The following is a 24,689-nucleotide window of genomic DNA, read 5'->3' on the forward strand; positions in this document are numbered from 1 at the left end:
TATCTTTATAAATAAATATATTAAATTATCAGCAATTTAGTTTTATCTCTCTAGAGAACCCTGTCTAACACACCGCCCCATTGCCCACCTCTCATTCGCTGAACCCCCACCCCCAGCTAGTAAGAGAAAACCCTGCTCACAAGTAAGGGCCTCACCAGCAATCTCACATTGAACCAAAGAAAGCCCCGGTCTGGCTCTAAAAAGCATAGTAACAAGCTAAAAAACAAAACTGCTATGCCACAAAAGAGCCATTCGGACAGACTGAGATCTAATTGGATTTGCAGGTCCTTTGGAAGACTTCCTGAAGGAGATACATTTTGAACTAGAATTCTAAATGAAGTAAGTAGTAGACCATTCAACTGTCCTAAGATCAAAATTCATCAGGGCAGCAAAAACTGACTTTCTAAAACAGCAAAGACCTAAGCAAAAAATCACCGTCTTAAGATTCTTAGTAAATAAATAAATAAAACATCCAAGGAATGAAGAGGAATCATTTTCAAGGACTAAGCATAGTTTCCTTACCCAGGAAAATGTCCCAACAGAATCTGCCACAGGGCTTCAAATGGAAGAAGCTCTCATAAACCACTTGTTGCCTGGCAGCCAGTGGTTTAGAACCCCTGTTATAAATCACAAAAGGCCTGTAAAGATCTCAGATAAGCCCCTAATAAAATGATTATTTAATTAAAAAAAAAAAGATCTCAGATAAATGTGGTAGAAAAAAATTTAAGGTTTATCTTGTGTCAGAAATAACAATCAGATACATACCACCTAAAATCCCTAGCCAGACAAACTGGCCTGGACTTTGATCAATGTCTAATTTTTGAAAGCACTTTAACTCTGTAGGACCCCAACATGTTCCAAAGAGAGAGTCATTATATAAACTGGTAACTGCCCACAGCGCCAAACAAAAACAGAAAAAAGAAACAGCTCATTTCCTTACACCATGGAATACCAAAAAGCGATCTCAAATAGATTATATATATAAAAGATTATATTATATATAAAAAAGCAAATTGTGAAAACTTTTAGAATAAAAGTTTATTTTTATGCCCTCAGAATAGGTGCAGATTACTAAACAGGAAGCAAACAGTATAAACCATAACATAAAAAGATTGATATATCCAACCACATTAAAACTAAAGACATTAACTCAAAGGACATCATAAAAGATAAGTCACAAACTCAGAAAAAATATTTGTAGAACATATAACTAATAAAGACACAATATCCAGAATATAAAATATTTGTTACAATTGTATAAAAAATAGACATAAAGTGAAAACAAAGCAAAAAATTTGTTAGAGGCATAAATAAGCATTTCATAGACGAGGAAGTAAATACCATATATACTCGTGTATAAGTCGAGTTTTTCAGCACATTTTTTATGCAGTTTTTGTGGTAAATTAGGTACTTTGGCTGATATTGGGGTTGGCTTATACTCGAGTATACACAGTACATGAAAACATTATTAGCTTCATTAATAATCAGGGAAATTATAAAATAAGGTTATAATGAGATAAAACTATTTTACATCTCTGAAATAGTGAATTTTTTAAATCTGACAATACCGAGTTGATAGAATGTAAATCAAGTGGCTGATGAATATTTAAAGTAATACAAACAATTTGGTTCTACTAAATATCTTGCAAAGTTGAATTTTATATCTTATAACCTAGCAATTCCACTTTTAGCATTACAACCCAGAGACTCATAAAAATTCCAAAGAGTGCTTAATGCGGGGACAGAGGGACACTAACAGAAAAAGGTATATGTGTGTGGTCTCAGTGTGGGTGATGCTGTTTGACCAGCTGGGTGGGGGTTGCTGTATATGTATATATACACATTTGTATGTATAAAATAGTCATCAAACATTCCTTCTTGGAAGAAAAAGAATGTTTGGGAACTGAATGTGGTCACTATTATACAATTCTGGTTGATGTGATTGAACTATGGAATAATATATGTATTAACTCCCAATTAATAATAAATTATTTTTAAAAAGGAAAAAGTTCCATGTTTTTAAAGTTATGGTCTTTGCTGCACCTTTGCCTTTACACATACTGTTCCCTTTTGGTCTTAAATGTTCTTCCATACTTTCATCTATCTGGTGAACCCATATTCTATCCAAAAGTCAATTCAAGGGTAAGAATAATACAATAGTAACAAGCACATGCCTCGGAGTCAAGACAGACTCAAGTTTCAGTCCTGTTACCTATGTGAATCTTACCCTAGTAGTTTCCTAGCTTCCCTGAGCCTCAGTTTACACAGTTCTGCATTGTAAAATGGAGATTCTAATATCTCCTCATAGCTTTGTTGTGAGGCCAAAATAAAAGACCTGTAAAGCATCTAGCACAGCACCTGGCACAATAAAATCTAAGAAATGTTAACTGTTATTATTTCTGCTCTGTGAAGTCCACCCTGGTTAATCCACATCCCCAATCCCCGGAGAGCACTAGAACCTCTTTTTTTGGTACCCCTCCACACTTGGTACATAAACCCAAAACTCACTACCATCAAGTCGATTCTGACTCCTAGTGACCCTATAGGGCAGATTAGAACTGCCCCTATGTGTTTCTGAGACTAATTATCTATGGAAGTAGAGAGCTTTGTCTTTATCTCACAGAGCAGCTAGTGGTTTTGAACTGCTTACCTTGAGATTAGCAGTTCAACACGTAACCAATATGACACCAGGACTTCTTTTTCTTGGTACATAGATGTATTTAAATACAAATGATACTGATTTTTATTTACTTAGTCTCTCTCCCCAGGAGTTTATGAGCATGTCAAAAAAAGAGACACTCAATGCCCAATACTTGTAAGGTGGAAGCAGCGGGGGGAGGGAATCAATAAATTCTTAATAAATGACTAAATTCATCTTTTTTGAGGGTGGGGAAAGAGCAGGAACACAGTCCCCCACTACCACAAATTATGCAGTCGAGTTTCCCACATTTGGGGAAATCACAGGGATCAGCACATCCGGAGTGCAATGGATAAGCCTCGCCCTGGGAAAACCACCTTCGTGATCATAGTATCTCCCCTGCCAGGTAAGTATGACTAAATTCATCTTAACATCAGCACAGCCTCTTCAATAGTGGTATAATTCGTACCCACATCTACCACAGTGACTTTACATAAGACAATGACTGAGCCAGGCAGGCAAATCTTCTATTTCCCACACATGCCACCCTGTAGACAAAAACAGCCCACATTTACCCACCAGTCAAATTATACGGCTTCCATTTTTCAATCTATCTTCCTGAAGTCTCCCCACGTGAGAGAAAGACAAGGCTTTCTACTCCCATTAAGATCCCAAAGGGGCAGTTCCATAGGCTATGAGTGGGAATTGACTCAATAGCACTGAGTTGGGCTTTTTGGGGGTGGCGTGGGGGGGATTTTTATCTTATTCTTTGGAGAAAGTAAGTTCTACAAAGGCAAGGACTCAGCTTTTTCTTCCTTTTTTATAGTGCCCTGTACAGCTATACACGCCAAAAAAATTCTGATGGGCTTTCTGAGAGAGAGTGGCAGTACCGGGATGATGCATGCCCCTTATCCGGCCATTCAGAGGCTTATAGGCACTCGATTCTTTGAATGACCCAGAGAAGCATTAAAGCTGTAGCGCTTTCCAGAACTAATCAAGGAACACAGCATAGTTGTGTGTGTGTGTATGGTGTTGTTTTGTTTTGAGAGGGACTTAGAATTACTGAACTCGTAAACAAGTTACTGAGCTCAAAAAATTTACTCAAAAGGTGGAAGAGAAATCAAACTAGGAAAAAACCTAGTTTTTCTGAGAGTGGCAGTACCGGGATGATGCATGCCCCTTATCCGGCCATTCCGAGGCTTATAGGCACTCGATTCTTATAGGCACAAAAAACCCTGCCTTGGCAGGGTCGAGCTAGAAAATCCTCCCAAACCTGATAATCAGGTGACTGACCAATGTACCTCCAGCCCTTCCAGGTCACCTCCTCCCTCTATGAGATTTTGAGACTATTCCAAGAGCCACATAGATAGGGCTTCAAAACATTCCTGGACATTTTTCATTATCTTTTAATTCCATTTTTCATTGAATTTTTTGAAGCCCCCTCCCTCATACAAGGTGAGGCACTGACGAATATCCAAAATGATCTCTCCTGCCATGTTGGAGATGAAAAAGTAAGCAGGCCTTCTATCAACTCATGTTTTAATTGATACTCGTAGCACCTAAGGTAAAATGGCAACAGTTGTCAGAATAAGGTAAAGGAAAAAAGCTCTCCTATGTGATTTTATATGGACAATTATAGTGACTATTTCTCATAAGGCCTGTTCATCTGTGTAAATCAGAGGTCACTATCCAATGGCTCTCTGGGAGCATTCAGTCAACAGACACATTGTGCTTGACCTGTGAAAGGTGTATATATACACAAATATGAGTATATATATATAGATAGATAGATAGATAGATAGATAGATAGATAGATAGATAGATAGATAGATTTTAAAGCTAGTTAGCAACAGTTAAAAACACAATGATCTGTATTTCCAAGTTTTCCTGAGAAAACAGCAACACTTATTAGCAGCCAGGCCTACATTCCCAAACAATGACAATGGGCCTCCTTTAAGTAAGAGCACAGGTCTTGTAGTTTACGACAGGCCCCACTAGATTCTAAGGCATTTCTACCTGGCCCATTTCATTCATTTACATTACTTGCCTGATATTTAAGAGGCTTTTGAGTTTGTAACACATAGTTTACATTAATGCAACAAAATCATTACTTCCCCAATCACTTCCACTACTATAGGGGCTCCAAACCAGCACACTACAGTATTCTATGTTCTTGCCTTAAACATCTGCAATTGAGAATGCTGAAATACATGAACGGAAGCCAATTACATTTACACAGACGCCCTCTGCCCCCCACCCCCCGGCCCCCCACAGGAGAGTCTTTCCCATCAGTCACACTGAAACTCGGGGATTCAGGGTGATCGATCGGTTAGAAGTGGCATACAGAGCTTAGGGTGCACCTTCTGGACAGTGCTCTCTAAATACAGCAGAAGCTGTGTCTTCTTTCTTCCTAGCTGTCCACAGTATTCAAAGTAGCATATCAATGTAGGTAATACCTAAAAGTGGCAGTCATCCTGTCTTCTGGAACACAGGGAAATAAAAGAGTAGTGACCTGAAATTGAGATTAGTGTCCAGCTACTCATGAGTAGCTGTGTCTACAACCTGAGTTTGCCCTGTGGCAATGAGCATACCCCTATCAAGATTGGAAGGTGCTGTCTGTCTACAGTCACCATTAAAAAGTTCAACTACAAGTCTTGGAGAACAGACACATTTTCTGACTTGGGACTGAAGTGGGGATGAAGAATTATTTCTATCTAGAAAATGATGTTATAATAATAATTTTTAAATGCTATGCTCCCATTGTCACCCCCTAGGTCCGCTGGAGAAGAAGCTGACTAAATAAAGTTATCCACCCAAAGATTAAGTTGTCTATTTGGCAAAACATCAACTCAACTCAACAAAGCAAGGTGGGCATGGCAAGTCCAACAACCCTAAGAACTTCCTGGTCTGGCTATGTCACTTGGCTCACCACTTTCAACTACTTTTTGGGCAATTCTGCAACTTGAATCAATGAGTTAAAATGAAATTAATTTCCTATACCATTTCCAATCCATTTACTTTAAAGCAATAAATGTAAATAATAAGCACTATCCTTCCCTCCCACACAATTTGAGAAGGGCAGAGGCATTTAAGTTGCAAGAAACTGAATCCAGGCACTCTGAAATCCTAGAAAAGTTTCCTCTGTTGACACTAGCAGGTTTTTATCCTTCTTATTACTACCTCATCTTGCAAAAGTGCACAGTGTTCCTGACTGCCAGGGCCAGAAGTAGGCCACAAGTTCTGATCACACATGAGAACTAATCCCAAGTACACCATGCCTAAAGGGGGTTAGGTTGAGCCTGCATTTAGCCCAATGCCATGCTCAAACTAGGTCACTAAACCTACAAGGAGCTTCAAAAAGTTTGGCAGGAAAAGATCATGATTTACAATGAAAAGATAATGGCATTTTTCCACAAACTTTTTAAAGTGCCCAAATCATGCATGCTCCCACTTTTAAGAACTGCATACACTGAGCAGAATGATTCCCAAACAGACATCCCTGTTTGCGTCTTCCACGGGGCCTGGAGTAGTAGTGTCTTACGTGCCTGCAGTCATTCAAAGCATACAAGTCTCTAAGTTGTGCACTCAAAACCACGACCTATACTATTTCTCACTGCTAAAAGCACGCTACCCTTAGGAGGATCTGGGCACCTTTACAACTCAAAGGTCATCACAGGGCCACCTGCGGTACACTCTTTGGGGTCCTAATCCCATCATTCACCTGAGGCCTGACCCTACTACTTTTAAATTGCCCCATGGCATCTCTCATGCCGCTTTTCCACCCCCTCAGAACAATAAGCCAGAATACCAAATCTTTCCCCGCTCTCCAGCCAAATGTAACGGAACAGCTTCCTTGAGATTAAACCTCCTCTCTTTAGGCCAGGGGAAGCGAAAGTCGCGAGTGGGGGGTGGGCGGGTGGAAGGGGGTCCTGGGGTGTTCGTCAACCAAAATAGCTCCCCCCCCCCCACCTCAGCGGTATCTGCAAGCGATTGGCTACAGGAAGAGGCTCCGAAGTCCAGTGTTTACATGCTGAGCTGCCCTATCAGAGGAGGGCCTTCCCCTCCAGCGGCTGGCCTCAGCCCTCCGCACTACCTGAGCGTAGGGAGCACTCGGTTCAACGTCCTTCCCCCAGAACGCGATGTTGGACAGAATCTGCCAAGTCTAGTTACCAGGCGGCTTAGGTTTGGGCTCAGCTTTGGGGGACCGGTGTTTTCAAGGCACAGAAAGCTTCGGAGGAGAGGGGCTCAGAGAAAGGTCAGTGAACCCTGCAACGCAGGTTTCGGGGCCCCGCCGGGGATCTGAATTCTGAGTGGACTCGCCTCTCCGGGGGCAGGGGCCTGACCTTTGCCCCCTCCACGCCTCCAAGTTCCCTTCCACAACAATCCCTCCCCCTCGTCTTACACCTGGCCTCAGAGCCCTACACCCACCCGAGGTCGCCCAGCTCAAGAATCTTCCCCTCGTAATCCCTACGGCCATCTCAAACCGGCCTTCGCCGCACTGGAACTCTGGAGAGAGACTTCGCTGACCTGTCAGCGGATCCAAAATGGCGGGGCCTAGTCCCAGGACCGGCAGCTGCTGCTCATGTCCAGCCTGAGCACCTGAGGCGTCTCCGAGCGGCTCTCCCGGCTGGGCTGGCAGGTGGGCGAAGGGAAGCAGCACGCTTCCTGCAAGTTGAGGCTGATGGCAGGGTGGGATCGCAGAGACAGCCGGAACGAGCCGGCCGGGACGGGCGGTGGAACCGGCTGCCTTCCCTGTCAGCTCACTGACGTGGTAACCAGCCTCAGTCTAGCCCGCTGCCTGGTAACTGCGCGAGCCCTGACGGGCACAGCCAATCATGGCTTTGTGCCATGAAAAATGGCATTCCATTCACCCAATAGGAGAAAGGAGACAGGCTTCAGGAGGCGGGACGTTCTCAAAGAGGCGAGATTACAAGGAAACGAAAAGAGTAGGTAGGGGACAGCCAACGAAAACCAGTACTCTCGGACTGACAGTTTTAAAAGCCAATGAAAAATGAGAAATTGTGCTGGGCGGTTGGAGAGGTGGAGTTTGGTCAGGTTCGGTTGCAGTGTGCTGCTTGGCCGACTGCTAGGCATTATGGGGAGAAAAACTACGATTTGCGGGGGAGGGGGCGGGGTTCTTTTTGAGAGCCTGAGCTGGCCGCGCGACTCCCAGGGTTTACACCCATTCAAAAGTCGCTTGAGCCGAAACCAAGCCTCTCGAGGGATCACTCATTCCAGATAGTGCTGAGCTCCCGCCATCCCGAGATCTGTCTTCGTTCTTGGCCTCACTTCACCCACCTTCGCTTTCCCGGTCTGCGAGTTCTAATTGGCTTCTGGTGGGTGTGTCTGCCGCATCCCAACTACGTCCGCGTCTTCCGCCCCATTCCTTTCCTCTCGAAATAGCAAAAATGCGAGATGGCAGAAACCTTGGCTATGTAACTCAAGTGTCTTCGTTTTACAGAGCAAAAAGTGAGCTGGGAAGCTAGCATTCACGTAGCTAGTTAATGTCAGCGCGAGGGATAAACTTGTGTCCTGACCCTCAATCCAGATGTGATTTACTAGCCCTGGTGGTGTAGTGGTTACACACTTGGGTGCTAACTGCAAGGTCAGCAGTTCAAAACCACTAACCTCTCAGTGGGAGAAAGACAAGGCTTTCTACTCCCATAAAGAGTTAGTGTCTCAGATGTGATTTACTGCCCCTTTCTACCCCTTAGAGCCCCGGTTGGTGTTATACTGACAGTGATCCATAAGGTCTACAGTTAGAAACCACCATCCGCTCCGCGGGAGAAAGACGAGTTTTATACTCCTATAAACAATTATAGGAAACTCACAGAGGCAATTATTTACCCTGTCCTTACAGGATCGTCCTGATTCGGAATCGACTGGATAGCCATGAGTTCCTTGTTTGGTTTTTTTTCTGTTGGTTGATTGGTTTTGATTTGGTTTCTAACCCCTATACCATAATCCTATTTGAGCTGTGACTCCCAGCTGTGCCGGCTAATCACAAGCTTCCACACCTGGTGTTACCTGCTCCGTTCACAGCAACCTGGTCCACAACCGGAGGAACACAACCATTGCCCAGGCCTGCTGCATATCCAGGAAACGTTGGGGATCTGACCGTTGGGACCCATAGGGTTTTCATTGGCTCATTTTTTTTCTCATCAAACTTGGTTTTAATGGGTCTCAAAATTCTGTGACAAATTTTGGATCAATTTGTTTTCTATCTACAAAGTACTAATTTTAAAAATTAACTTAAAACTTCCACATTTAAAAAAAAAGAAATATAGCCCACAAAACAATCCTTTCATTCTGAAAGTCTTATGATGCATTTTTATCATTCAACAATCTTTTACTATTAAACTTAAATGGTCAATTGAGACAAACAGTTCAAAGACCGTTCTTCCACCACTGATTAAGACTGGGGTGACAGGTATTATGGGTAATATTCATTTAGTCTTCTGAGCCTTCTGAGCAGACTTGATGAGCTTGTCAACTCCAGCAACCTCTTGTCACTGCCTTGATGACACCCACAGTAACTATATGTTTCATACCAAGAACAACAAAACAACCCAGAAGAGGATAGTCAGAGAAGCGCTCCACACGTGCGGGCTTCCAGGAAGCACATCAATAATGGCAGCATCAGCAGGCTTCAAGAATGTAGGGTCATCTTCTAACCTCTTATCAGAAGGATGATTAATCTTCCCTTTGAGCTCAGCAAACTTGCAAGCAATGTGGGCAGGATGACAATCCAGCACAGGTGTATATCCAACACTGATTTGACCTGGGTAACTCAGGATGATCACCTGAGCAGTGAAGCTGGCTGCTTCTATTGGTGGGTCTTTTTTGCCATATTACCATGACGAACATCTTTGACAGAGATGTTCTTGACATTGAAGACTACATTGTTCCCAGGCAGCGCTTCACTAAAAGCTTCCTGGTACATTTCAAAAGATTTCACTTCAGCCCACATGGAAGAAGCACACCAGCCTATGCAACCACGAGGTGTCGAAGGGATCAGGTATAAGGCATCATCAGAACAAAAAATCTTACCATAGTGAATGATGGGGGGAGTGTGGAGTGGAGATCCAAAGCCCATTAGTAGGCCACTGGAGATCCCCTTGCAGAGGGGTCTCGGGGAGGAGATGAGCCAGTCAGGGTGCGATGTAACAATGATGAGAAATACAACCTTCCTCTAGTTCCTAAAGGTTTCCTCCCCGCTCCCACTACCATGACTCGAATTCTATCTTGCAAGACTGGCTAGACCAGAGGAGGTACACTGGTACAGATAGGAACTGAAAATACAGGGAATCCAGGAAGGATGAGCCCTATAGGACCAGTGGTGTGAGTGGCAAAACAGGGAGGGTGGAGGGAGAGTGGGTAGGAAAGAGGGAACCAATTGCATGGAACTGTGTGTGGCCTCCTCCCTGGGGGATGGACAACCGAAAAGTGGATGAAGGGAGAAGTCGGACAGGGCAAGATATGACAAAATACCCATTTGTAAACTATCAAGGGCTCATGCGGGAGGGGGGAGCGGGGAGGGAGGGGAAAATGAGGACCTAATGTCGGGGGTTTAAATGGAGAGAAAATGTTTTGAGAAACGATGTACAAATGCGCTTTACACAATTGATGTGTGTATGGATTGGGATAACAGTTGTATGAGCCCCTAATAAAATGTTAAAAAAGAAAAGAAAAAAAAGATTTCACTTCAGTGGTAACATTGACTGGAGCAAAGTTGACCATCATGCCAGGTTTCAGAACACCAGCCTCCACTATGCCCACAGGGACAGTGCCAATACTGTCAATTTTGTAGACATCCTGGAGAAGTAGCCTTAGGGGTTTGTCAGTTGGGCAAGTTAGTGGCAGGATGCAATCCAGAGCTTCAAGCAGAGTAGTTCCATTGGCATTGCCATCCAGATGAGTAACCTTCCATCCTTGAGCCAAGGCATATGAGCACTTGGCTCCAGCATGTTGTCACCATTCCATCATTGGTTGATTGTTCAGAAGTAGATCACCAAACCTTTCTTCCTAGTTCATCTTGGACTGGAAGTGCCGCTGGGACCTCTTCAAAATTACAGCAACACTATGATTCCACTAACAAATGGACAGTAATGGATTACCCAACACACAAGGTAAGCATGGGTTTACTTGAGCTGTGCTTACCTTGCTTACTGAGTATTCAGTCCCCGCCCAAATAAACAAACAAAAACCAAATTCACTACCATCGAATTGCTTTTGACTCATTGCAACCCTGTACGATGGAACAGCACTGCCCCTTTGGGGTTCTAAGACTAACTCTTCATGGAAGTAGAAAGTTTCACTTTTCTCCCTCAGGACTGCTGGTAGGTTTCCAACTGTTGACCTTGTGATTAGCAACCCAACCCATAACCCACTATGCCACTGGGACTCCTCTCAGTCTCTGTCAGGGATTCCAAATTGGAAAAAGGTTATGAATCTGTAGGAGTGGGGTTGAGAAAGAGACAGGTGCTAACCATATCTGGAAGCTGACTCTTTGTTGTGGTGAACAAATGTAGAAATATTCACTGACGATTAGGAGGCAAGCACACATACACCTGTGCTTCCCTTGGTTACTGGGTAATCCGACCCTGCAGATGGGTTGAGCTGCAGTAGCTGGAAATCAAATTCCGGTTTCTGGGTTTCTAGCATGGCAGGTGAGAATTCTGCCATTGTATGACACGCCTTACCTACCTGGAAGAAAGTTAATAATGCAGGTTTGTCTGTGTCATCTGTGACAGAAAACTGGAGCCTTTCCCTTTTGGCTTAGAAATGTTAAGAGGGCTGAGGGCTGGCTGAAAAGGAGTCAAAGAAAGAGGATGCAACCGTTGGTCTCCTGGACCTGTCTCAGATTATGAAGTATTGAATAGCCAATAGGAGCCCTGATGGATTGGTGGTTTAAGCACCCAGCTTAAACAAAAGATTTTAAACAAAAGATTGACTGTTCGAACCCACCAGAAAGATGAGACCATCAGCTTCTGTAAAGATTTAAAGCCTTGGAAATCTATAGGGAAGTTCAACTTCCTAGAGTCACGATGAGGTGAAGCAGACTCAATGGTAATGGGTTTGGGTGTGCTTTGAAGAGTCCACTGGAAAATTATCTAAATTGACCCAAACTCTCTACTCTTCTCTTAATCCTACATACCTCCAGAAATCCACCAGTCTTGCCTAAAAACATACAATGTGATTGTAGGTTAGAGATGAGAAGGAGGAGGATGACAATGCGCCAGCCCTGTGTGTTCCCAAAGTGGGCAATACCATTCTCTGAGAGGTGCTGGGATGAAAATGCAGATACCTATACTTTATACTGCATTATGGGCTATAGTACCAAAGTTTTTCATTGCTGGGGGGGGGCAGGATACTGAATAATATTTCTTCTGAAAAGAGGTTGATGGGCCAACTAGGTTTGGGAAACTATACTTTATCCCTTCCTGTCCATTAACCATCATCTTACCAGCCAGAACTTCTCCATCTTACATTTCAGTATGACACATTGAATTTCTACATTATGCCCAGGAATAAAAACATGAGGACATTATCCTTGCCCTCTTAAATGCAAGTCTAGTGGAGAACAATAGAATAACTGATTGCTTCAACACGGTGGATGGGGTAATAGAGGGTACATACTAGAAGGGTCAGGGAACAAGAAGCTAGACATCTGGCTCAACCAAGCCTTGACTTCACACCCTCCTTGGGGTGTCTGCCATGTCCTTTACAACTCCCTAACCAGTGAGCAAAGTGTATGAATTGCATCTCAGTGTCAAAACAAAAACAATACTCACAACTGGACCAATAAACACCATCACGGTAAACAGTGAAAACATCACAGTTGCCAAAGATTTCACTTTACTTGGCTCCACAATCAACACAGTCATGGAAGCAGGAGTCAAGAAGTCAAAGGACAAATTGCACTGGGCAAATCTGCTGCAAAAGACCTCTTTAAGGTGTCAATGAGCAAAGATGTCATTTCGAGGCTAAAACGCGCCTGACCCAAATCATGGTATTTTCAATCGCCTCATATACATGTGCAAGCTGGACAAAGAATGAGGAAGACCAGAGAACAATCGATGCCTTTGAATTATGGCGTTGACAAAGAATATTGAATATACTATGCACTATGAGAACAAACAAATCTGTCTTGGAAGAAGTACAGCTAAGTTGCTCCTTGGAAGCAAGACTTCATCTCACATACTTTGGACGTGTTCTCTTGAGGGGCTTGTCCCTGGAGATGGGCATCATGCTTGGTAAAGTGGAGGGTCATTGAAAAAGAGACCCTCAACAAGAGGGATTGATACAGTGGCTGCAACAGTGGACTCAAACATAACAACCATTGGGAGGATGGTACAGGACTGGGCAATGTTTTGTTCTGTTGTCCACGGTCACTGTGAGCCACCTAACAGCCACCACCACCACCACAACCAGTAAGCACCAAGCCCATACCTCTCACAGGACTGGGCAGGGTACCACGCCCGCCTGCCCAGCGGGTGCTACAGACCAGCAATCTGCTCACACCTCTGAGAAGCACCCATTCTAAATTCTGTGACCCAGAGGGAGCCTCTTTTAATTATTTGGGGTGGGAGGAATGGTCATGAAAGCATTCAAGGACGCTTGATGATGGTGTGGTTGGTAGCTGGGTTGAATCGCCCCTTTCGTTTGTCTCATTCCAAAGCCCTGCTTTCTCGGTGAAGCCGCTTTCCTTGGAAGCGAGTGGGACAGAGGGAGGAAAGGAAGAGCAGAAAAATGAAAGAGAGTAAGATGTGAGAGAAATGAGGGACAGTGAGTCAAAGAAATTAATTCCTCCGAGTGGCAGAGGGGGGAGGGAGAGGGCAAATAGCCGGGAGTTAAATGGCAGAGGAGAGGAAGAATAGGAAAGGCGAGAGTGGGAGGATTGGAGCAGAGACAAAAGGGCGGAGAGACGGACAGCGACAAGTGGAGAAATCGGGGGAAACCTGAGCACCGGAGAAGTCTGAGCGCTGTGACCCGGCGGCCCCTCCCTGCGGGTGCGCCCTCCCATCTGGCGCCCCAGCGGTCTGTCCGCCTCGGCAGCCTTCTGCCCCTGCAACTCTCCCATTCGCTCCAGTCGGCGGGCCTGGCCCCGCCTAGACGCCCTCCAGCCCTGGCTCCGCAGGGCTCTCTCCAGCTACGCTGGGAAGGCTAAGCGCTGCCAAAGCCAAGGGGCAGGAGCGCGGACCCGGCCACGTGGGGAGGGGCGGGGCTCGGTAGCTGAAGCGTGCCTCCGATTGGTCAGGAGGCGGGGTTTGAGGCGGCCCGCTGGCCAGACCCCTCCCTAGAAGGCGGGGCCTGAAGATTCACAGCTGGAGGGGGCGGGCCCTGGGGAGCGCATCTGGAAAGGGGCGGGGCCCGGCCCCGCCAAGCTCGCCGCGGCGGGCTTGGGGGCGCCCTGAGCTGCCATAAAGTGAATGGGCGCCGGCTGGGGGGTGGCAGTCCGCTTGAGACGCCAGCTCTCCCTCTGCGAGAGACTGTCCCGAGCGCCCGAGTCCGAGTGGAGCGGCTGCCCTGGCGCAGGGGGGCAGCCCCCACCCCGGCCCGGTGCCCAGCCCTGCCTGTCCTCCACCTAGCCTAGCCGCCGGAGTCCGCCCGCTGCGAGACGCAAGTGAGTACTTGACCATACGGGGTGCAGGGGCCGAGGGTCGAGGACCAGCGACAGACTTGGGGCCCCTGACACGGGATGTGGGATACTGGACTCTGGCACCCAGGGAATGAGACCAGGCTGAAAGAGCGGATTACAGACTCGAGGGAGCACACGAGAAGGGAACTCGGAGTCCTGCTAGAGGGACCAGAAAAGGGAATCGGGAGCTGGGAAGTCAGGACCGAGGCTGTGGGGTCAGGAGTGGGGAGTCGGCAACCATTATAAGAAAGCGTTTGGGAACCCCTGGGCTCAGGACAGGCGGTCCGGAGCGGAAAGGGTTGCTCAGGCCCTGGCCAGTGCGGGGGGGCGGGGGAGGGCAGGGGGAAGCTGGTTGTGGCGACCCAATAGTGGGGCAGCTGGCAGTGCCTGGCGCCCTTCGGGCCAGGGTCAGACCCCAGGAGCCGCGTGCCCGGCTGCGCTGGTTCCTACACGCGTCCCTTCTTAGCAGCTCTGCAGTTGGGATGGGAGCCTTGTGGGAGAGTGTCGGCCCGGAGTCGGTTGGCAGATGGCCGCTGTGCCGGCGGCAGGGCTGAGATTGGGCGGCCTGTGTGACCGGGCAGCGGATCTGGTGGGTCTGACTTTAGGGTGGCGGGGGCCTTGGATGGGTCCTGACCAGGGTCCTCTTCGGAATCAGATGGACTGTCTGTAGCGCACCGGACTCTGAGCGGACAGAATGTGCAGAGCGACGAGGTGGGTCTTTCCCGGGCAGGCGCTGAGGCCCGGCCGCTGGACAGAATGTCCCTGGCTCGTGGCATGTCCGTCTACCTAGCAGCGCCTGCCCAGCTGCTGTGTGTGCGGCGGGGTGGGCTGTAGCCGGTCGCCGGGAGCCCCAGCCCTACTTTGCAAACTTGTTTCTGAGAGACAGCGTCTCTCAGAGGGTGAGGGATGAGGCAGGGAGTGAGAGTGAAGGTTGTGACTCGGCCTTGGGTTTGGGTGGCAAGAGGAGACCTCTGTACAACTCCCAGGGGGCCTGAGCATCACCCTGATTTTCTGAGTTGAAATCTGAGGAAAGGAAGACATGGTGAAACTGAACTGCTAGCAGGAGCCAAGAAGAGGCAAAGGAAGGGCGCATCAAAGGGGTGGCAGCCTCGGCTCCAACACACAGTCAGCCCCAGTTTTAGTACAAGTCACCAGGCACCCATGCTCCCCTCCCGCGCACCCGACACTTTTGATCGGATCCTAGCTCAGCTGGTGAAAGGCTTCTTCCCTGATGCAGGGGGCAGGAGTCCAGGCATCAAGAGGGTCCTGCAGCCTCCAGCTCTTTAGCAAAAAACCTTGTCCTGTTTCCCTTTTTGCTCCCTGACACCCACCACCCCCATCAACACCCTGGTGGCTTTGAAGAGGCGAGAAGGAGACAAACGAAAGTCAGGTTTGGGGGTCCAACATGGGGCCTGCATGATCCTTTAAGTCTGACTGGGAAGGACGTCTCAGCCCTACCCAACTGCCCTGCTTTGTCTTCCCAGAAGCTAGGGGAGGGCCTGACTCTCCTGGACCCCTATAATGATGACCCACCCTGACGCAGCAAAATGGGATGGGGTAGAAAGAATTCTCTGGGGCCCACGGTAGTGACCCAGCCTCAGAGTGATTTTCATGTGGGCAAGGGCAAGTCAAGAGCAATTCTAAACACAAGTGGGTGCCAACCTTCCTTATCCCCCAGGACCCTTGGGTGACATTAATACAGATACTTGATGCACACCCCTCCATTCCTCAGTGTTGAAAGTTTGGTGATCACTATTGAGGATGAGGTTTCCCTCTCTCATTTTTTTTATAACCTCCTCCCCTCTTTGATAAACAGAATCACACCCCAATTATCCCACATTCGATTCTGATACTCTTTTCAGGGAATTGTGCTGTACTTTGAAAATCACTTTAATTATGGGTGAAATGAAGCATTCTGCATCAGGAAAGGAATCACAGGCATTACATCTTCACCCAGAGTTCTGCTTTTCTTTTCTTTTTTTTTTTTTTTTTGAGTTCTGCTTTACACACACACACACACACACACACACACACACACACACACACTCCAACACCCAGACAACAGCAGCATCATAATAAAGTTGATTGGAAACCAAACAGAGAAGCCTTCTCTACTCTTGCCTAAAGCCACACAGCTGAGTGTATGTCTGTCCACTGGTCCTGGAGAAGGAGCCTAGAGAAGCCAGCAGAATGGGGAGCTGGAGAGAGATTTCAGAGTGTAGGACTCTGGAAGATGAGGCAGAAAGAAATCCACAAAATAAGGAAAGACCTAGATAAGCATAATCCTTGTTTGTGCCCCAATCCTGAAACCGGAGCTGAGGGGGCCTCTTCGAACTGGGGTGATGCACGCCCAGGATGAGTAGGAAAAGGTTCTTTGGCACACCGTGGGCAGCAAGGTTCCAGTGCTCATTTCCAGAGAGGTGGCAGAGGCAGGAAGTAGAAATGGAATCCTTCAAGGCTTGGGAAGATCAGCACATGTCAGAGCCACAAACGGCTGCCGGGGTGGAGGGGGCGAGGAGTGGAAAGAATCTCTGGTCTTAGAAGAAGCAGGTTCAAATCTCCCTTCAGCAAATGCTTGCCTTTTTCAGAGTTGAATTGAGGAAGACCATTTCTGCCTATAAGTCCCTGTCACTATAGAATTTTGGTTTGGGAAAGGTAGCGTCTCAAGGCTTGGCTGCCTAAGCGCATCCCTGATCCAACCACAGGAAAGTTCTTAAAGTCAGATGGGACACCTTCTCTCAGGCTTTAGATACCAGCCAGTCATCTCCACCAGCACCACCCTGCTCCCCCCTCCCCCTGGAAAGAACTCTGGAGTGCTCCGCCAAAGCTCCACCCCTCCATCAGGAGAAACATCATGGCCTGATGCCTGTGTGCCCTATGCCAGGAGCCGCAAGCTGGAGCTAAGTGGAGGGGTGGTGAACCTGAGAGAAGGATGAGACTGCCAAAACCTTTGCTTCTTTCTTTTCCCTAAATGAAGCCTGCCTCCCAGAGTGGGATGGAGAGACAGCAACCCACCTGAAGGATTCAGTAGGTCCTGTACTTTGACAATCTCTAGAGTGTTCAGCTCCTGGTCACCTACAAGGATTCACGAGAAGAGAGCTGGGGAAGGAGAGGAGATGAAGAGAGCACTACGGGAGAATGATGAGGGCAATCAGTGTACAAATGTGCTTTACACAATGGATGGATGGATGGATTGTGATGAGAGTTGTATGAGCCCTTAATAAAACAATTATTAAAAAAAAAAGATTTACAGCCCGGGGGGTGGGGGAGAAAGAAAGGGAGTAATGGTTCAGACATTCTCCTCATCTCTTCTTGTCCATTGCTATCTCACCGTAGTCCATGTGAAAGAAAGACAGGGTTTTCTACTCCCAGAAAGAGTTACAATCTCAGAAACCCACCATCAACTCGATGGTGTTGTGTACATGAGTTCCTTACCCCAAGGCCCTCTTTACACGACACCTCTTAGTTAATAGTTTCACTGGTCCCATCTAGTCTACTCACTATTGTCAAAAAGAGGTACTGAAGATGCCACTTTTTTTATTATTAAAAGATCATTTTACTGGGGCTTTTACAGCTCTTATCACAATCCGTACATCAATTGTATCAAGCATATTTGTACATATGTTGCCCTCATTATACCTAGACTTTTATTTCCTATTGAGCCCTTAGTATCAGCTCCTCTTTTTTTCCGTCTGAAGATGCTACTTTTATGTTGCTTCCATACCTAAAAGCCTCCGGTGACTTCCTCTGCTTGGAGCAGTGTTTCTCAGTAGGGGGTAGAGGAGGCAAGGACAGCGCAGGAGTGAGCTGCAGGAGCAGGCCACTGCTGGCTAAGCATGGCCATTTTCCTGGTGCATTTGATGTCACTTGAAGATGGAGAAGGGACTTTATTTTTATATTAAAATAAACATGACTAAAGAGGAGCCCTGGTGGCGTAGTGGTTACACATTTTGCTTCTAACTGCAAGGTCAGCAATTTGAAACTACCAGCCGCTCCCCAGAGAAAGGTGAGGCTGTCTACTCTCATACTCAGTGACAGTCTAGGAAACCCACAGGGGCAGTTCCACCCTGTCCTAGAGGGGGGATGTTATGAGTCAGAATCGACTCGACTCGATGGCTTTGAGAAAGTATGAAATAAGGGTGCCAACTGTGCTTGGATTTTTAACATAACCTCATAGAAATTTTATACTGGTGGCAGCTGTTTCAGGTTGTCTCCTAATTTCCCAGGGTGAATGTTCTCACTTACGAGTCTCAGGGTTTGTTTTTTTGTTTTGTTTTGGGATGAAAAACTGTAGACATTTTAGCCTAGACCATCAAATCTGAGGCCCTCTCAGCCTGACCCATTTTTCTTTCTTGATCTCCATTGCCACACTGAGATTCCAGCCATACTAGGTTCCCCTTGACCTTCTAGACCTGTCAGCTCATTCCCAAGACCATATGACTACTATTCTGAAGGCGCTGGTGGCATAATGGGTTATGTATTGGGACTGCTAACTGCAAGGTCATCCGTTCAAAACCACCAGCCCCTCAGCAAGAAAAAGATGAGGCTTTCTACTTTTGTAAAGATTTTTAATCTCAGAAATGCATAGGAGCACTTCTACCCTGTCCTGTAGGGCCATTATGCATTGGGATTGACTCGATGGCAATGAATTTTACCCCTTCTCGGTCTTCCAACTCCCAGCTCAGCCGCATGCCTACATTCTCCGAGGCCCCAAAACTTAATGTCACCTTACATGAACTTCCATCTCCCTGATCTTCTACAAGTAGCCTTGGGCCCAGGCAGCCCATCCTCTCACTCTGTACTCGGTTTGCCTCCCAGACTTTGGCTCCTAGAAGCTAAGAGTCTGCTTTACCCTTCCTGAAGATCCCTCTTCGCACCTAGAAGGAATGAAGGAAGGATGTACCGGCCCATTTCTCTGATCCAAACCTTGCTAACTTAAGTGCAAACCATTCCTGCTTCCACCTGGGGGGCTATGAGCCCTGCCCACAGTGCTCTTCCTTTGTCCCCACTTGTGCCCTGCAGTTCAGCTGTCCATCTGGGTGCTCACCCTCCTTCATATATGTGAAGAGCCACACTTCCGTTCCCGTTTTATAGGGTGGCTCAGTACTAATTCAGAGCGCTGGTTTATCCTGGCCCCCCCAACTTGCCCTTACTAAGCCTCAGCATCAGGATTCCAACCCCCTTTACCTGCTTCTGGGTTCAGCCTATGCAAGAGAAAGCTTTTCTACCATTTAATTTCTAGGTGGGGGTCTCTGCTTTGGATATTACTATGGTAACCATGGTAACCACAGAGGGGCTCTTTAGCTGAGGCCCTGCTTTCCTTCTCTGGCTTCTAAGATGAGAGTAGGTCCACATGGCCAGTGTCTCCTTGGACATCCTAGACTCTCCATGTGGTCTCTCTGATTCATGATAAGCTCTGCTCTCCATCTTCATCTATCCCGGACATTGTGTTCTTCCCATAATTTCAGGAGCCCTGGTGATGTCATGGTTAAGCACTGGGCTGAGATCTGCACAGTCAGCAGTTGGAAACCACCAGCAGCTCCTCAAGAAAAAGACTGGACTTTCTACTCCGGCAAACAGTTACAGTCTCAGAAACCCAAAGGAGGGGCTCTGAGTCAGCATTGACTCAGTGGCAGTGAGTCTGGGTTGGATAGCAGAAGCAGAGCCCCTGCAGGCTGCTCTCCCTATTGTAGGGATTGGCACCCTGAGATCAGTGGACCCTGGGCCATGCATGCCCAGAAGGGTGTTGAAAGGCCCTGGGCTAGGGCAGATAGTCCTCTCCCAGAGCTGGACTCAGTATCATGGTTCTCTCTTGACTCCTTTTGGTCCTGTCTGGTAGGTTAGGTCCTGTCAACATCAACCATTCTAGGGGGAGTGTCCAGACCTGCCACTGAACCTATTGACCAGGAGAGATACAGTCCTGGCCTCAGCCCCAACTCCCAGCTTCCTGACCTCTAGCAGTTTGACCTCTAGCTTAATCCTCAGCCATCCTGTCTCCAGCTCAGACAACAGCTTGGCACCACACCCCACCCTGTCTTTGCCTGACCAGCCTACTGGGCCATGAGCCTGCCATTGCCTCCACCCCTTATGCCTCATTGTTGCCTGCCTGCCTCTTTCTTTCCTTCTCTTTCCAGCTTTATGAGCAGAGCTCTCCTCAGCCTTGCCCTCTTTTTCTGCTTTTACTAACCCATTCTTTCCTTGACCTGACTTTGGGCCCAAAGTGGTTCCCAGCCAGGATTACTGTTACCTCACTGATCAGCCCCTCCTTTGTGTTCAGGACACAAGTTGACATCCCCCCTTTATTGTTATTAGTTGGCATGGAGTCAATGCTCATTCTTGGTTACCCAGGGGTGCAGAGGAAAACTGCTCCATCGAGTTTTCAAAGGTGTGACCTTTCAGAAGCAGACCGCCAGGCCTAGTGTCTGACGCACCTTTGGGTGGGTTTGAATCACCAATGTTTGGGCTAGAACGCTTACCTAGAAGCTCCTTCTAAAAATATTCACCTCTATTTGGCAGAGAAATCCTTCATGGGGCCTGGGAGGAGAATGGGGGAAGTGAACTACTCAAGCACGGACAGAGTTGAGGATTCAATATTATTCACTGCTCCATCTCAGCACCTAATTCAATGTCCAGTGGAAGCCAAATCAAAACCCCCCGCCACCAAGTTGTCGATTCCAAGTCAGCAACCCTGTAGGATAGAGTAGACCTGTCTGCATAGGGATTCAGAGGCTATGAATCTTTCCTGAAGCAGACTGGTGCATCTTTCTCCCTTCCAGTAGTTGGTGGATTCAAACTGTCAACCTTTCACTTAACAGCCCAACACTTAACCCACTGCTCCACCAGGGCTCTTTGTCCAGCGAAAAACTCCAAACCAAACCAAACCAAACAAAAAACCCATTGCCATAAGATCAATTCCAACTCATAGCAAATCTATAGAGGGTTTCTGAGACTGCAAATCTTTATGGACACAAACACCCTCATCTTCCTCCCTCAGAGTGGCTGTTGGGTTTGAACTACTGATTTGACAGCAGCCCAAGGTCTAACCCACAGCACTACCAACGACTGTTTGTGGTGTTATTGTTGTTGCTAGGTGTCATCGAGTCAGTTCAACTCATATAGTCAACCCTATGTACAACAGAATCAAACACTATCCAGTCCTGCGCCATCCTCACAATTGTTCCTGCGTGTGAACCCATCGTTGCAACCACTGTGTCGATCCATCTTGTTGATGGCCTACCTCCTATTTGCTGCTCTTCTACTCTACCAAGCATGATGCCCTTCTCCGGGGACTGATCTCTCCTGACAACATGTCCAAAGTATGTTAGACAAAGTTTCGCCATCCTTGCCAAGGATAGAAGGTACTAAATACTTGTTTAGTTAATAATAAAACAACAACAACAACAACAAAAATAATAATAATATAACAATTGGGTTGATTTTTCACCCTATTATTACATGTTGAGGAGCCCTGGTGATGTGGTGGGTGAAGCATTGGACTGCTAACTACAAGGTAAGCGGTTCAAACCCACCAGCCACTCCATGGGAGAAAGATGAGGTTTTCTGCTCCCATAGCCCTGGAAACCCAAGAGAGCAGTTCTACTCTGCCCGCTATTGTTGCTTTGAATTGGCATTGACTCGATAGGCAGTGGCTTTTCATTTTAGAATTATATGTGATTTTTTTTAAACCTAAACCTTATACTGAAGGTAGGTAGAGATGAAGAATGTGCCAAGAGAAATAAATTAACTTGCCAAGGTCACACCACTAGTAAATTGGGTAACTAGGATCTGAACTCAGATCTTTTGACTCCAAACCTCATTTTGGGGTACTCTACCAAATTCCTTTCCTAAGTGGGGAGCTGGGCGGAACCTCTCTCTCCTCACCCCATCCTCTGGCTCCAGCAATCCTCACGCCTTCCTCCCAACTCAGCAGAGCAGGCTCTCTGCAGCAGCCATGGAGGGCTGATCACTCTCCTGCCCACCCCACTTGGCCTCCTCCTCCCCCACCCGGAGTGGAGTCCTCAGTTCCTGAGGCTGAGAGCTGAGGTTCAGAGGGGCCAGGAAGGGGAAGGGGGAGGGGGTTGGTTAGCTCCAAAACAGCCCAGGCAGCTGTCCCTGTCACAGAGAGAGGAGACTGCGTGACGGTGTGTGTCTGTCTGCCTGAATATGGGAGCACATGTGTGGGAGAGTGTGTATTTGTGCGCCTCAAGCTCCAAGTCCAAGTGCTTATTATGTCTGAGTGGGGGCCCGTGTGTGTCTACATGTGTGTCTGTCTATCTCTGGGAACACACAGCCTGAACTTGGCTGTCTCAGCCTCGTCTTCTACTCTGGCCCGTATCCCTCCTCACCCTGTCTCCTGCTGTTGAGTAGAGGGTGAAACCAAGACCCAGGTATGGAATGCTGGGGGAAAGGGTGTTTGGAAAATTGGAAACCTGGAGTCAAATCACAAATCAAGGCTGAGTGACGATGGTGGGATTTAACTGTGCCCTCACAGGCAAATTTGAAAGGTCTCTCTTTCCCCAGCTCTGGTTGCCTCTGGAGAAGTCAGGGGGTGGGTCAGGATGGGAGGGCATGTTTTACTTTGGGAGGGCATCGGGGATCTGAAGTAAAGTGAGGCTTGAGGGCACATCTCTCCCTAGCTCTCAGTTCTATGCCTTCTTCCCTCATCTTCACAGCTGATTTGAGAGGAGTTGCTCGTCCTGGCGGCTACAGGCCATCGGAGGAACATCGGAGCATCGTTGGGCCAAAGTTTTCCAGCCTCAAGCCCCTGGCTCTTGTCTTCAAACCCGGGAAAGGGAGGTAAGCTCAGCATAACCACCCCTTGCCTGGCTTCCCTGTTGCTCTCCCAGTCCTGCCTCTCCAACCCCAAGAAGAGTTCTAAAGTCGCATCTCCTCTGCCTATGGAAAAAAGCAGAGACTGTTTCTCAACCTCCCGTTTCCTTTTGACCTCTGACTCACCCCCAACCTGACTTGGAAGGTGGGGAGCGGGGAGGACAGCTGGGAGCTCCACGCTGGTGGACGGGGCATTACCATGTGCAAATACAGGCTGCTGCCCATCTGCACCTTCCAGAAGGGCTCCTAATAAATTCAGAGCAGCCAAGTGACACACGTCTCAATCTAAGCTAATCCGACACATTAATGCCACCCTGCAAAGCCTGAAGGAAGCCCCTGCTGAAGGGGGAGGGGTGGCCGCGGGGTAGGTGGACCCCTCCCTCCCAGATCTGCAGCCCTGTCCCTCTGGTGCTAGCCCTTTTCAGACCAATGCCCTCGGTGCTCGTGCTCTTTCCTCTGCCACCAGAGGGGTCCCAAGAGAGCTAGCAAAAAAAAAAAAAAAAAGCCTCTACAGGGAAGCCTTGGAGAGGGGCCCCAAAAGGCGCCTGGGAGGCACTGTCAGACTCAGTTGGGGATAGGGAGGACAGCAGCACGGTGGCTTTAGAAGGCCATGCCTACAGACTGGTGGCCGGGGTATCTGGGCAGCCATAGGAGCAGACAAGGTCAGACGGCCCAGTGCTTTGGAACTTGTTTTGATCCTGGAATCCTTTCCGGAGAGAAACCAAATGAAATATCCCCAGGAAGTATCAAGGAAAGCAGAGCTGCCTAATTGAAGCAGGCCTAAGGAAGGCCAGGCTGCAAATCCAATCAGAAAAGGCAACCAAGACAAAGCGTCCGCCCCGGGAGGCTCACAAACCTGTTTCAGACCCCAGTTCCAACCCTTACAAGTCCTGTGACCTGAACCAAGTGACTTTGTGTCTCAGGTGCCTCACCTAATACTTCATCATGAGGCATTCCTGTGAGGGTGAGGAATCAGGTGGTGAAGCCCCCGTGCTAAGTATTTATAAACGATCGCTGTGATTGTTTCCATGGGAGAAACAGCAGGTTGGGTTGACAATCCAATCTGTCCCAAGGAAAGTGACTTGTTCGGGTTGTATTTGGCTGAGGGGCATGTTGAGAATTTGGGGAGAGTGTGGAGGTTGGTTTTTTGTTTTTGTTTTTAAGCTAGGAGGGTGTTGGGTATGGCACACCATAGTGAGCATTCTCATGAATTCAATAAATATTTATTGAGCTGTTGTCGTCTAGTGTGTATATCTGTGCATGAGACCTCTGAATACAAGCCCTTTCCCCCTTAGATTGCTTTCCCCACGCTCTACTCCAGGGCATCCCACAAGGCTTCAGGTCTGTGGTTGAGAAAGCGGGTAGAGAATTTAGGGGGGAACACGCCCCGTACGTAGAACACCCTGAGATTTTGACCACCATTCCCGCGGTCCGTGTCTTCTCTTCCCTGCAGATCCCTCCCTCCATGGAGTTCGGCCTGCTCAGCGAGGCGGAGGCGCGGAGCCCTGCCCTGTCGCTGTCCGACGCGGGCACCCCCCTCGCGCAGCTCCCGGAGCACGGCTGCAAGGGCCAGGAGCACAG

At 47.6% G+C, this 24,689-nt stretch overlaps 1 protein-coding gene and 1 non-coding gene across 9 annotated transcripts in view; both read right to left on the reverse strand.

Moving 5' to 3' along the window:
* Positions 1-7,391, reverse strand: part of GBF1 (golgi brefeldin A resistant guanine nucleotide exchange factor 1) — a 133,511-nt gene extending 126,120 nt beyond the window's left edge. For all 8 annotated transcript variants that reach the window (XM_045291664.1, XM_013004264.2, XM_030885931.2 and 5 more), the window contains exon 1: positions 7,166-7,391. The gene's annotated coding sequence lies outside the window, so the exon portion shown is untranslated. The remainder of the gene's footprint in view (positions 1-7,165) is intronic.
* Positions 2,887-3,052, reverse strand: LOC115870017. Its single transcript, XR_004046486.1, has one exon. It is a non-coding gene; the product is annotated as a U1 spliceosomal RNA (small nuclear RNA).
* Positions 7,392-24,689: the final 17,298 nt, after the last annotated feature.

Source organism: Echinops telfairi, unplaced genomic scaffold (assembly GCF_000313985.2).
Source record: "Echinops telfairi isolate 266 unplaced genomic scaffold, ASM31398v2 ScPeMD7_70;HRSCAF=299, whole genome shotgun sequence".
Classification (NCBI taxonomy): domain Eukaryota; kingdom Metazoa; phylum Chordata; class Mammalia; order Afrosoricida; family Tenrecidae; genus Echinops; species Echinops telfairi.